This window comes from Arachis ipaensis, chromosome B6 (assembly GCF_059453495.1).
Source record: "Arachis ipaensis isolate K30076 ecotype BB chromosome B6, ASM5945349v1, whole genome shotgun sequence".
NCBI classification, from domain to species: domain Eukaryota; kingdom Viridiplantae; phylum Streptophyta; class Magnoliopsida; order Fabales; family Fabaceae; genus Arachis; species Arachis ipaensis.
This window is the reverse complement of record NC_142441.1, coordinates 65,675,389-65,684,761: the sequence shown is the minus strand read 5'-3', so window position 1 is coordinate 65,684,761 and position 9,373 is coordinate 65,675,389. Positions and strand designations below refer to the sequence as shown.

Here is a 9,373-nt window from a genome sequence, read left to right as displayed (position 1 = left end):
TTAAAATATGCGCACATAATTATCATAAGTATGTCTCGCGACGTAGGGTAAGTCGAGCTGCGAATCCCTGCAGGGCCCGTGCGAGCTTGCCTAAAATCAGGTCATTGAGGCTCGCTTTAGTTAAACTATTCAAGATAGCGTCGTTTAAAGAACGAGGGTAAGCACGACGTAAAAAAAAAAAGAGGTGCAACACGAGAACTTCCCAGGAGGTCACCCATCCTAGTACTACTCTCGCCGAAGCACGCTTAACTACGGAGTTCTGATGGGATCCGGTGCATTAGTGCTGGTATGATCGCACCTATTAAAATACGCCCACTCAATTATCATAAGCATGTCTCGCGACGTAGGGTAAGTCGAGCTGCGAATCCCTGCGGGGCCCGTCCGAGCTTGCCTAAAATCAGGTCATTGAGGCCCGCCCTAGCTAAACTATTCAAGATAGCGTCGTTTAAAGAACGAGGGTAAGCATGACCTAAAATAAAAAAAAAAGAAGTGCAACACGAGGACTTCCCAGGAAGTCACCCATCCTAGTACTACTCTCGCCTAAGCACGCTTAACTGCAGAGTTCTATGGGATCCGGTGCATTAGTGCAGGTATGATCGCACCTATTAAAATACCCGCACATAATTATCATAAGCATGTCTCGCGACGTAGGGTAAGTCGAGCTGCAAATCCCAACGGGGCCTGTGCGAGCATGCCTAAAATCAGGTCATTGACGCTCGCTTTAGCTAAACTATTCAAGATAGCGTCATTTAAAGAACGAGGGTAAGCACGACGTAAAAAAAAAAAAGAGGTGCAACACGAGGACTTCCCAGGAGGTCTGATGGGATCCGGTGCATTAGTGCTGGTATGATCGCACCTATTAAAATACGCGCACATAATTATCATATGCATGTCTCGCGACGTAAGGTAAGTCGTGCTGCAAATTCCTGCGGGGCCCGTGCGAGCTTGCCTAAAATCTGGTCATTGAGAATCGCTTTAGTTAAACTATTCAAGATAGCATCGTTTAAAGAACGAGGGTAAGCACGACGTAAAAAAAAAAAAAGAGGTGCAACACGAGGACTTCCCAGGCGGTCACCCATCCTAGTACTACTCTCGCCCAAGCATGCTTAACTGCCGAGTTCTGATGGGATCCGGTGCATTAGTGCTGGTATGATCGCACCTATTAAAATACGCGCACATAATTATCATAAGCATGTCTCGCGACGTAGGGTAAGTCGAGCTGCGAATCCGTGCGGGGCCCGTGCGAGCTTGCCTAAAATCAGGTCATTGAGACTCGCTTTAGCTAAACTATTCAAGATAGCGTCGTTTAAGGAACAAAGGTAAGCACGACGTAAAAAAAAAAAAAAAAGAGGTGCAACACAACGACTTCCCAGGAGGTCACCCATCCTAGTACTACTCTCGCCCAAGCACTTTTAACTGCGGAGTTCTGATGGGATCCGGTGCATTAGTGCGGGTATGATCGCACCTATTAAAATACGCGCACACAACTATCATAAGCATGTCTCGCGACGTAGGGTAAAGTCGAGCTGCGAATCCCTGTGGGGCCCGTGCAAGCTTGCCAAAAATCAGGTCATTGAGACTCGCTTTAGCAAAACTATTCAAGATAGCGTCGTTTAAAGAACAAGGGTAAGCACGACGTAAAAAAAAATAAGAGGTGCAACACGAAGACTTCCCAGGAGGTCACCCATCCTAGTACTACTCTCGCTATACGCGCAGACAATTATCATAAGCATATCTCGCGACGTAGGGTAAGTCGAGCTGCGAATCCCTGCAGGGCCCGTGCGAGCTTGCCTAAAATCAGGTCATTGAGGCTCGCTTTAGCTAAACTATTCAAGATAGCATCGTTTAAAGAAAGAGGGTAAGCACGACGTAAAAAAAAAAAAAGAGGTGCAACACGAGGACTTCCCAAGAGGTCACCCATCCTAGTACTACTATCGCCCAAGCACGCTTAACTGCGGAGTTCTGATGGGATCCGGTGCATTAGTGCTGGTATGATCGCACCTATTAAAATATGCGCACATATTTATCATAAGCATGTCTCGCGACGTAGGGTAAGTCGAGCTGCGAATCCCTGCATGCCCTGTGCGAGCTTGCCTAAAATCAGGTCATTGAGGCTCGCTTTAGATAAACTATTCAAGATATTTAAAGAACGAGGGTAACCACGACGTAAAAAAAAAAGGTGCAACACGAGTACTTCCCAGGATGTCATATATCCTAGTACTACTCTCGCCCAAGCACGCTTAACTGCGGAGTTCTGATGGGATTCGGTGCATTAGTGCTGGAATGATTGCACCTATTAAAATACGCCCACTCAATTATCATAAGCATGTCTCGTGACGTAGGGTAAGTCGAGCTGCGAATCCTTGCGGGGACCGTGCGAGCTTGCCTAAAATTAGGTCATTGAGACTCGCTTTAGCTAAACTATTTAAGATAGCGTCGTTTAAAGAACAAGGGTAAGCACGACGTAAAAAAAAAAAAAGAGGTACAACACGAAGACTTCCCAGGAGGTCACCCATCCTAGTACTACTCTCGCCCAAGCACGCTTAACTGCGGAGTTCTGATGGGATCCGGTGCATTAGTGCTGGTATGATCGCACCTATTAAAATACGCGCACACAATTATCATAAGCATGTCTCGCGACGTAGGGTAAGTCGAGCTGCGAATCCCTGTGGGGCCCGTGCGAGCTTGCCTAAAATCAGGTCATTGAGGCTCGCTTTAGCTAAACTATTCAAGATAGCGTCGTTTAAAGAACGAGGGTAAGCACGACGTAAAAAAAAAAAAGAGCTGCAACACGAGGACTTCCCAGGAGGTCACCCATCCTAGTACTACTCTCACCCAAGCACGCTTAACTGCGGAGTTCTGATGGGATCCGGTGCATTAGTGCTGGTATGATTGCACTACTAAAATACGCGCACATAATTATCATAAGCATGTCTCGCTACGTTGGGTAAGTCGAGCTGCGAATCCCTGCAGGGCCCGTGCGATCTTGCCTAAAATCTGGTCATTGAGACTCGCTTTAGCTAAACTATTCAAGATATTTAAAGAATGAGGGTAACCAAGACGTAAAAAAAAATGTGCAACATGAGTACTTCCCAGGGGATCACATATCCTAGTACTACTCTCGCCCAAGCACGCTTAACTGCGGAGTTCTGATGGGATCCGGTGCATTAGTGCTGGAATGATCGCACCTATTAAAATACGCCCACTCAATTATCATAAGCATGTCTCGCGACGTAGGGTAAGTCGAGCTGCGAATCCCTGCGGGGCCCATGCAAGCTTGCCTAAAATAAGGTCATTGAGGCTCACTTTAGCTAAACTATTCAAGATAGCGTCGTTTAAAGAACGAGGGTAAGCACGACGTAAAATAAAAAAAAAAAAAGAGGTGCAACATGAGGACTTCCCAGGAGGTTACCCATTCTAGTACTACTCTCACCCAAGCACGCTTAACTGCGGAGTTCTGATGGGATCCGGTGCATTAGTGCTGGTATGATCGCACCTATTAAAATACGCGCACATAATTATCATATGCATGTCTCGCGACGTAGGGTAAGTCGAGCTGCGAATCCCTGCGGGGCCCGTGCGAGCTTGCCTAAAATCAGGTCATTGAGAATCGCTTTAGTTAAACTATTCAAGATAGAATCGTTTAAAGAACGAGGGTAAGCACGACGTAAAAAAAAAAAGAGGTGCAACACGAGGACTTCCTAGGCGGTCACCCATCCTAGTACTACTCTCGCCCAAGCACGCTTAACTGCGGAGTTCTAATGGGATCCGGTGCATTAGTGCTGGTATGATCGCACCTATTAAAATACGCGCACATAATTATCATAAGCATGTCTCGCGACGTAGGGTAAGTCGAGCTGCGAATCCGTGCGGGGCCCGTGCGAGCTTGCCTAAAATCAGGTCTTTGAGACTCGCTTTAGCTAAACTATTCAAGATAGCGTCGTTTAAAGAACAAGGGTAAGCACGACGTAAAAAAAAAAAAAGAGGTGCAACACAACGACTTCCCAGGAGGTCACCCATCCTAGTCCTACTCTCGCCCAAGCACGCTTAACTGCGGAGTTCTGATGGGATCCGGTGCATTAGTGCTGGTATGATCGCACCTATTAAAATACGCGCACACAATTATCATAAGCATGTCTCGCGACGTAGGGTAAGTCGAGCTGCGAATCCCTGTGGGGCCCATGCGAGCTTGCCTAAAATCAGGTCATTGAGGCTCGCTTTAGCTAAACTATTCAAGATAGCGTCGTTTAAAGAACGAGGGTAAGCACGACGTAAAAAAAAAAAAGAGCTGCAATACGAGTACTTCCCAGGAGGTCACCCATCCTAGTACTACTCTCGCCCAAGCACGCTTAACTGCGAAGTTTTGATGGGATCCGGTGCATTAGTGCTGGTATGATCGCACTACTAAAATACGCGCACATAATTATCATAAGCATGTCTCGCTACGTTGGGTAAGTGGAGCTGCGAATCCCTGCGGGGCCCGTGCGAGCTTGCCTAAAATCAGGTCATTGAGGCTCGCTTTAGCAAAACTATTCAAGATAGCATCGTTTAAAGAAAGAGGGTAAGCACGACGTAAAAAAAAAAAAAAAAGAGGTGCAACACGAGGACTTCCCAAGAGGTCACCCATCCTAGTACTACTATCGCCCAAGCACGCTTAACTGCGAAGTTCTGATGGGATCCGGTGCATTAGTGCTGGTATGATCGCACCTATTAAAATATGCGCACATATTTATCATAAGCATGTCTCGCGACGTAGGGTAAGTCGAGCTGCGAATCCCTGCAGGCCCTGTGCGAGCTTCCCTAAAATCAGGTCATTGAGGCTCGCTTTAGATAAACTATTCAAGATATTTAAAGAACGAGGGTAACCACGACGTAAAAAAAAAAAGGTGCAACACGAGTACTTCCCAGGATGTCATATATCCTAGTACTACTCTCGCCCAAGCACGCTTAACTGCGGAGTTCTGATGGGATTCGGTGCATTAGTGCTGGAATGATTGCACCGATTAAAATACGCCCACTCAATTATCATAAGCATGTCTCGTGACGTAGGGTAAGTCGAGCTGCGAATCCTTGCGGGGACCGTGCGAGCTTGCCTAAAATTAGGTCATTGAGACTCGCTTTAGCTAAACTATTCAAGATAGCGTCGTTTAAAGAACAAGGGTAAGCATGACGTAAAAAAAAAAAAAAGAGGTACAACACGAAGACTTCCCAGGAGGTCACCCATCCTAGTACTACTCTCACCCAAGCACGCTTAACTGCGGAGTTCTGATGGGATCCGGTGCATTAATGCTGGTATGATCGCACCTATTAAAATACGCGCACACAATTATCATAAGCATGTCTCGCGACGTAGGGTAAGTCGAGCTGTGAATCCCTGTGGGGCCCGTGCGAGCTTGCCTAAAATCAGGTCATTGAGGCTCGCTTTAGCTAAACTATTCAAGATAGCGTCGTTTAAAGAACGAGGGTAAGCACGACGTAAAAAAAAAAAAGAGCTGCAACACGAGGACTTCCCAGGAGGTCACCCATCCTAGTACTACTCTCACCCAAGCACGCTTAACTGCGGAGTTCTGATGGGATCCGGTGCATTAGTGCTGGTATGATTGCACTACTAAAATACGCGCACATAATTATCATAAGCATGTCTCGCTACGTTGGGTAAGTCGAGCTGCGAATCCCTGCGGGGCCCGTGCGAGCTTGCCTAAAATCTGGTCATTGAGACTCGCTTTAGCTAAACTATTCAAGATATTTAAAGAATGAGGGTAACCAAGACGTAAAAAAAAAAATGTGCAACATGAGTACTTCCCAGGAGATCACATATCCTAGTACTACTCTCGCCCAAGCACGCTTAACTGCGGAGTTCTGATGGGATCCGGTGCATTAGTGCTGGAATGATCGCACCTATTAAAATACGCCCACTCAATTATCATAAGCATGTCTCGCGACGTAGGGTAAGTCGAGCTGCGAATCCCTGCGGGGCCCGTGCGAGCTTGCCTAAAATAAGGTCATTGAGGCTCACTTTAGCTAAACTATTCAAGATAGCGTCGTTTAAAGAACGAGGGTAAGCACGACGTAAAATAAAAAAAAAGAGGTGCAACATGAGGACTTCCCAGGAGGTTACCCATCCTAGTACTACTCTCACCCAAGCACGCTTAACTGCGAAGTTCTGATGGGATCCGGTGCATTAGTGCTGGTATGATCGCACCTATTAAAATACGCGCACACAATTATCATAAGCATGTCTCGCGATGTAGGGTAAACTCGAGCTGCGAATCTCTGTGGGGCCCGTGCGAGCTTGCCTAAAATCAGGTCATTGAGGCTCGCTTTAGCTAAACTATTCAAGATAGCATCGTTTAAAGAACGAGGGTAAGCACGACGTAAAAAAAAAAAAAAGAGGTGCAACACGAAGACTTCCCAGGAGGTCACTCATCCTAGTACTACTCTCGCTATACGCGCAGACAATTATCATAAGCATGTCTCGCGACGTAGGGTAAGTCGAGCTGCGAATCCCTGCAGGGCCCGTGCGAGCTTGCCTAAAATCAGGTCATTGAGGCTCGCTTTAGCTAAACTATTCAAGATAGCATCGTTTAAAGAACGAGGGTAAGCACGACATAAAAAAAAAGAGGTGCAACACGAAGACTTCCCAGGAGCTCACCCATCCTTGTAAAACTCTCGTTATACGCGCAGATAATTATAATAAGCATGTCTCGCGACGTAGGGTAAGTCGAGCTGCGAATCCCTGTGGGGCCCGTGCGAGCTTGCCTAAAATCATGTCATTGAGGTTCGCTTTAGCTAAACTATTCAAGATAACATTGTTTAAAGAACGAGGGTAAGCACGACATAAAAAAAAAAGAGGTGCAACACGAAGACTTCCCAGGAGGTCACCCATCCTAGTAAAACTCTCGTTATACGCGCAGATAATTATCATAAGCATGTCTCGCGACGTAGGGTAAGTCGAGCTGCAAATCTCTGTGGGGCCCGTGCGAGCTTGCCTAAAATCAGGTCATTGAGGCTCGCTTTAACTAAACTATTCAAGTTAGCATCGTTTAAAAAACGAGGGTAAGCACGACGTAAAAAAAAATAAAAAAAATAAAAAAAAAGGTGCAACACGAGGACTTCCCAGGAGGTCACCCATCCTAGTACTACTCTCTCCCAAGCACGCTTAACTGCAGAATTCTGATGGGATCCAGTGCATTAGTGCTGGTATGATCGCACCTATTAAAATATGCGCACTCAGTTATCATAAGCATGTCTCGCGACGTAGGGTAAGTCGAGCTGTGAATCCCTGTGCGGCTCGTGCGAACTTGCCTAAAATCAGGTCATTGAGGCTCGCTTTAGCTAAACTGTTCAAGATAGCGTCGTTTAAAGAACGAGGGTAAGCACGACGTATAATAAAAAAAAAAAGAAGTGCAACACGAGGACTTCCCAGGAGGTCACCCATCGTAGTACTACTCTCTCCCAAGCACGCTTAACTGCGGAATTCTGATGGGATCCAGTGCGTTAGATCTGGTATGATCGCACCTATTAAAATATGCGCATATAATTATCATAAGCATGTCTCGTGACATAGGGCAAGTCGAGCTGCGAATCCCTGTGGGGCCCGTGCGAGCTTGCCTAAAATCAGGTCATTGAGGCTCGCTTTAGCTAAACTATTCACGATAGCGTCGTTTAAACAACGAGGGTAAGCACAACGTAAAAAAAAAAAAACAAAAGGTGCAACACGAGGACTTCCCAAGAGGTCACCCATCCTAGTAATACTCTCGCCCAATCACGCTTAGCTGCGGTGTTCTGATGGTATCCGGTGCATTAGTGCTGGTATGATCACACCCATTAAAATATGCGCACACAATTATCATAAGAATGTCTCGCGACGTAGGGTAAGTCGAGCTGCGAATCCCTGCAAGGCCCGTGCGAGCTTACCTAAAATCAGGTTATTGAGGCTCGCTTTAGCTAAACTATTCAAGATAGCGTCGTTTAAAGAACGAGGGTAAGCACGTCGTATAAAAAAAAAAGAGGTGCAACACAAAGTCTTCCCAGGAGGTCACCCATCCTAGTACTACTCTCGCTATACGCGCAGACAATTATCATAAGCATGTCTTGCGACGTAGGGTAACTCGAGCTGCGAATCCCTGTGGGGCCCGTGCGAGTTTGCCTAAAATCAGGTCATTGAGGCTTGCTTTACCTAAACTATTCAAGATAGCATTGTTTAAAGAACGAGGGTAAGCACGACGTAAAAAAAAAAAAAAAGAGGTGCAACATGAGGACTTCCTAGGAGGTCACCCATCCTAGTACTAATCTCGCCCAAGCACGCTTAACTGCGGAGTTCTGATGGGATCCGGTGCATTAGTGCTGGTATGATCGCACCTATTAAAATATGCGCACATAAATATCATAAGCATGTCTCGCGACGTAGGGTAAGTCGAGCTGCGAATCCCTGCAGGGCCCGTGCGAGCTTGCCTAAAATCAGGTCATTGAGGCTCGCTTTAGCAAAACTATTCAAGATAGCGTCGTTTAAAGAACGAGGTAAGCCCGACGTAAAAAAAAAAAAAAGAGGTGCAACACGAGGACTTCTTAGGAGGTCACTCATCCTAGTACTACTCTCGCCCAAGCACGCTTAACTGCGGAGTTCTGATGGGATCCGGTGCATTAGTGCTGGTATGATCGCTCCTATTAAAATACGCGCACTCAATTATCATAAGCATGTCTCGCGACGTAGGGTAAGTCGAGCTGCGAATCCCTGTGGGGCCCGTGCGAGCTTGCCTAAAATCAGGTCATTGAGGCTCGCTTTAGCTAAACTATTCAAGATAGCGTCGTTTAAAGAACAAGGGTAAGCACGATGTAAAATAATAAAAAAAAAGGTGCAACACGAGGACTTCCCAGGAGGTCACCCATCCTAGTACTACTCTTGCCCAAGCACGCTTAACTGCAGAGTTCTGATGGGATCCGGTGCATTATTGTTGGTATGATCGCACCTATTAAAATATGCGCACATAATTATCATAAGCACGTCTTGCGACGTAGGGTAAGTCGAGCTGCGAATCCCTGCAGGGCCCGTGCGAGCTTGCCTAAAATCAGGTCATTGAGACTCGCTTTAGCTAAACTATTCAAGATAGCGTCGTTTAAAGAACGAGGGTAAACACGACGTAAAAAAAAAAAAGAGGTGCAACACGAGGACTTCGCAGGAGGTCACCCATCCTAGTACTACTCTCGCCCAAGCAGGCTTAACTGCGTAGTTTTGATGGGATCTGGTGCATTAGTGCTGGTATGATCGCACCTATTAAAATATGCGCACATAATTATCATAAGCATGTCTCGGGACAAAGGGTAACTCGAGCTGCGAATCCTTGCAGGGCCCATGCGAGCTTGCCTAAAATCA

General features: G+C 46.4%; 15 non-coding genes and 11 pseudogenes across 15 annotated transcripts; all 26 read right to left on the bottom strand.

Moving 5' to 3' along the window:
* Positions 1-181: 181 nt before the first annotated feature.
* LOC148557033 (5S ribosomal RNA) lies at positions 182-300 on the bottom strand. Its single transcript, XR_015890291.1, has one exon. It is a non-coding gene; the product is annotated as a 5S ribosomal RNA (ribosomal RNA).
* Positions 301-486: 186 nt separating this feature from the next.
* On the bottom strand, positions 487-604 carry LOC148557032 (5S ribosomal RNA; annotated as a pseudogene).
* A 438-nt stretch (positions 605-1,042) lies between these two features.
* On the bottom strand, positions 1,043-1,161 carry LOC148557031 (5S ribosomal RNA). Its single transcript, XR_015891101.1, has one exon. It is a non-coding gene; the product is annotated as a 5S ribosomal RNA (ribosomal RNA).
* A 187-nt stretch (positions 1,162-1,348) lies between these two features.
* Positions 1,349-1,467, bottom strand: LOC148557030 (5S ribosomal RNA). Its single transcript, XR_015890958.1, has one exon. It is a non-coding gene; the product is annotated as a 5S ribosomal RNA (ribosomal RNA).
* A 417-nt stretch (positions 1,468-1,884) lies between these two features.
* Positions 1,885-2,003, bottom strand: LOC148557029 (5S ribosomal RNA). The gene has a single exon (XR_015890427.1). It is a non-coding gene; the product is annotated as a 5S ribosomal RNA (ribosomal RNA).
* A 173-nt stretch (positions 2,004-2,176) lies between these two features.
* On the bottom strand, positions 2,177-2,295 carry LOC148557028 (5S ribosomal RNA; annotated as a pseudogene).
* A 184-nt stretch (positions 2,296-2,479) lies between these two features.
* Positions 2,480-2,598, bottom strand: LOC148557027 (5S ribosomal RNA). The gene has a single exon (XR_015890380.1). It is a non-coding gene; the product is annotated as a 5S ribosomal RNA (ribosomal RNA).
* Positions 2,599-2,781: 183 nt separating this feature from the next.
* LOC148557026 (5S ribosomal RNA) lies at positions 2,782-2,900 on the bottom strand. Its single transcript, XR_015891761.1, has one exon. It is a non-coding gene; the product is annotated as a 5S ribosomal RNA (ribosomal RNA).
* Positions 2,901-3,071: 171 nt separating this feature from the next.
* On the bottom strand, positions 3,072-3,190 carry LOC148557025 (5S ribosomal RNA; annotated as a pseudogene).
* Positions 3,191-3,379: 189 nt separating this feature from the next.
* LOC148557024 (5S ribosomal RNA) lies at positions 3,380-3,498 on the bottom strand. The gene has a single exon (XR_015889932.1). It is a non-coding gene; the product is annotated as a 5S ribosomal RNA (ribosomal RNA).
* A 182-nt stretch (positions 3,499-3,680) lies between these two features.
* On the bottom strand, positions 3,681-3,799 carry LOC148557023 (5S ribosomal RNA). The gene has a single exon (XR_015889933.1). It is a non-coding gene; the product is annotated as a 5S ribosomal RNA (ribosomal RNA).
* A 184-nt stretch (positions 3,800-3,983) lies between these two features.
* On the bottom strand, positions 3,984-4,102 carry LOC148557022 (5S ribosomal RNA). The gene has a single exon (XR_015891701.1). It is a non-coding gene; the product is annotated as a 5S ribosomal RNA (ribosomal RNA).
* A 183-nt stretch (positions 4,103-4,285) lies between these two features.
* On the bottom strand, positions 4,286-4,404 carry LOC148557021 (5S ribosomal RNA; annotated as a pseudogene).
* A 186-nt stretch (positions 4,405-4,590) lies between these two features.
* Positions 4,591-4,709, bottom strand: LOC148557020 (5S ribosomal RNA). Its single transcript, XR_015891200.1, has one exon. It is a non-coding gene; the product is annotated as a 5S ribosomal RNA (ribosomal RNA).
* Positions 4,710-4,883: 174 nt separating this feature from the next.
* Positions 4,884-5,002, bottom strand: LOC148557019 (5S ribosomal RNA; annotated as a pseudogene).
* A 185-nt stretch (positions 5,003-5,187) lies between these two features.
* Positions 5,188-5,306, bottom strand: LOC148557018 (5S ribosomal RNA). The gene has a single exon (XR_015891306.1). It is a non-coding gene; the product is annotated as a 5S ribosomal RNA (ribosomal RNA).
* A 183-nt stretch (positions 5,307-5,489) lies between these two features.
* On the bottom strand, positions 5,490-5,608 carry LOC148557017 (5S ribosomal RNA). The gene has a single exon (XR_015891760.1). It is a non-coding gene; the product is annotated as a 5S ribosomal RNA (ribosomal RNA).
* A 173-nt stretch (positions 5,609-5,781) lies between these two features.
* LOC148557016 (5S ribosomal RNA) lies at positions 5,782-5,900 on the bottom strand (annotated as a pseudogene).
* A 185-nt stretch (positions 5,901-6,085) lies between these two features.
* Positions 6,086-6,204, bottom strand: LOC148557015 (5S ribosomal RNA). The gene has a single exon (XR_015890573.1). It is a non-coding gene; the product is annotated as a 5S ribosomal RNA (ribosomal RNA).
* Positions 6,205-7,095: 891 nt separating this feature from the next.
* On the bottom strand, positions 7,096-7,214 carry LOC148557014 (5S ribosomal RNA; annotated as a pseudogene).
* A 187-nt stretch (positions 7,215-7,401) lies between these two features.
* On the bottom strand, positions 7,402-7,520 carry LOC148557013 (5S ribosomal RNA; annotated as a pseudogene).
* Positions 7,521-7,707: 187 nt separating this feature from the next.
* Positions 7,708-7,826, bottom strand: LOC148557012 (5S ribosomal RNA; annotated as a pseudogene).
* Positions 7,827-8,244: 418 nt separating this feature from the next.
* On the bottom strand, positions 8,245-8,363 carry LOC148557011 (5S ribosomal RNA). Its single transcript, XR_015891163.1, has one exon. It is a non-coding gene; the product is annotated as a 5S ribosomal RNA (ribosomal RNA).
* Positions 8,364-8,547: 184 nt separating this feature from the next.
* Positions 8,548-8,666, bottom strand: LOC148557010 (5S ribosomal RNA). The gene has a single exon (XR_015891721.1). It is a non-coding gene; the product is annotated as a 5S ribosomal RNA (ribosomal RNA).
* Positions 8,667-8,852: 186 nt separating this feature from the next.
* On the bottom strand, positions 8,853-8,971 carry LOC148557009 (5S ribosomal RNA; annotated as a pseudogene).
* Positions 8,972-9,154: 183 nt separating this feature from the next.
* Positions 9,155-9,273, bottom strand: LOC148557008 (5S ribosomal RNA; annotated as a pseudogene).
* Positions 9,274-9,373: the final 100 nt, after the last annotated feature.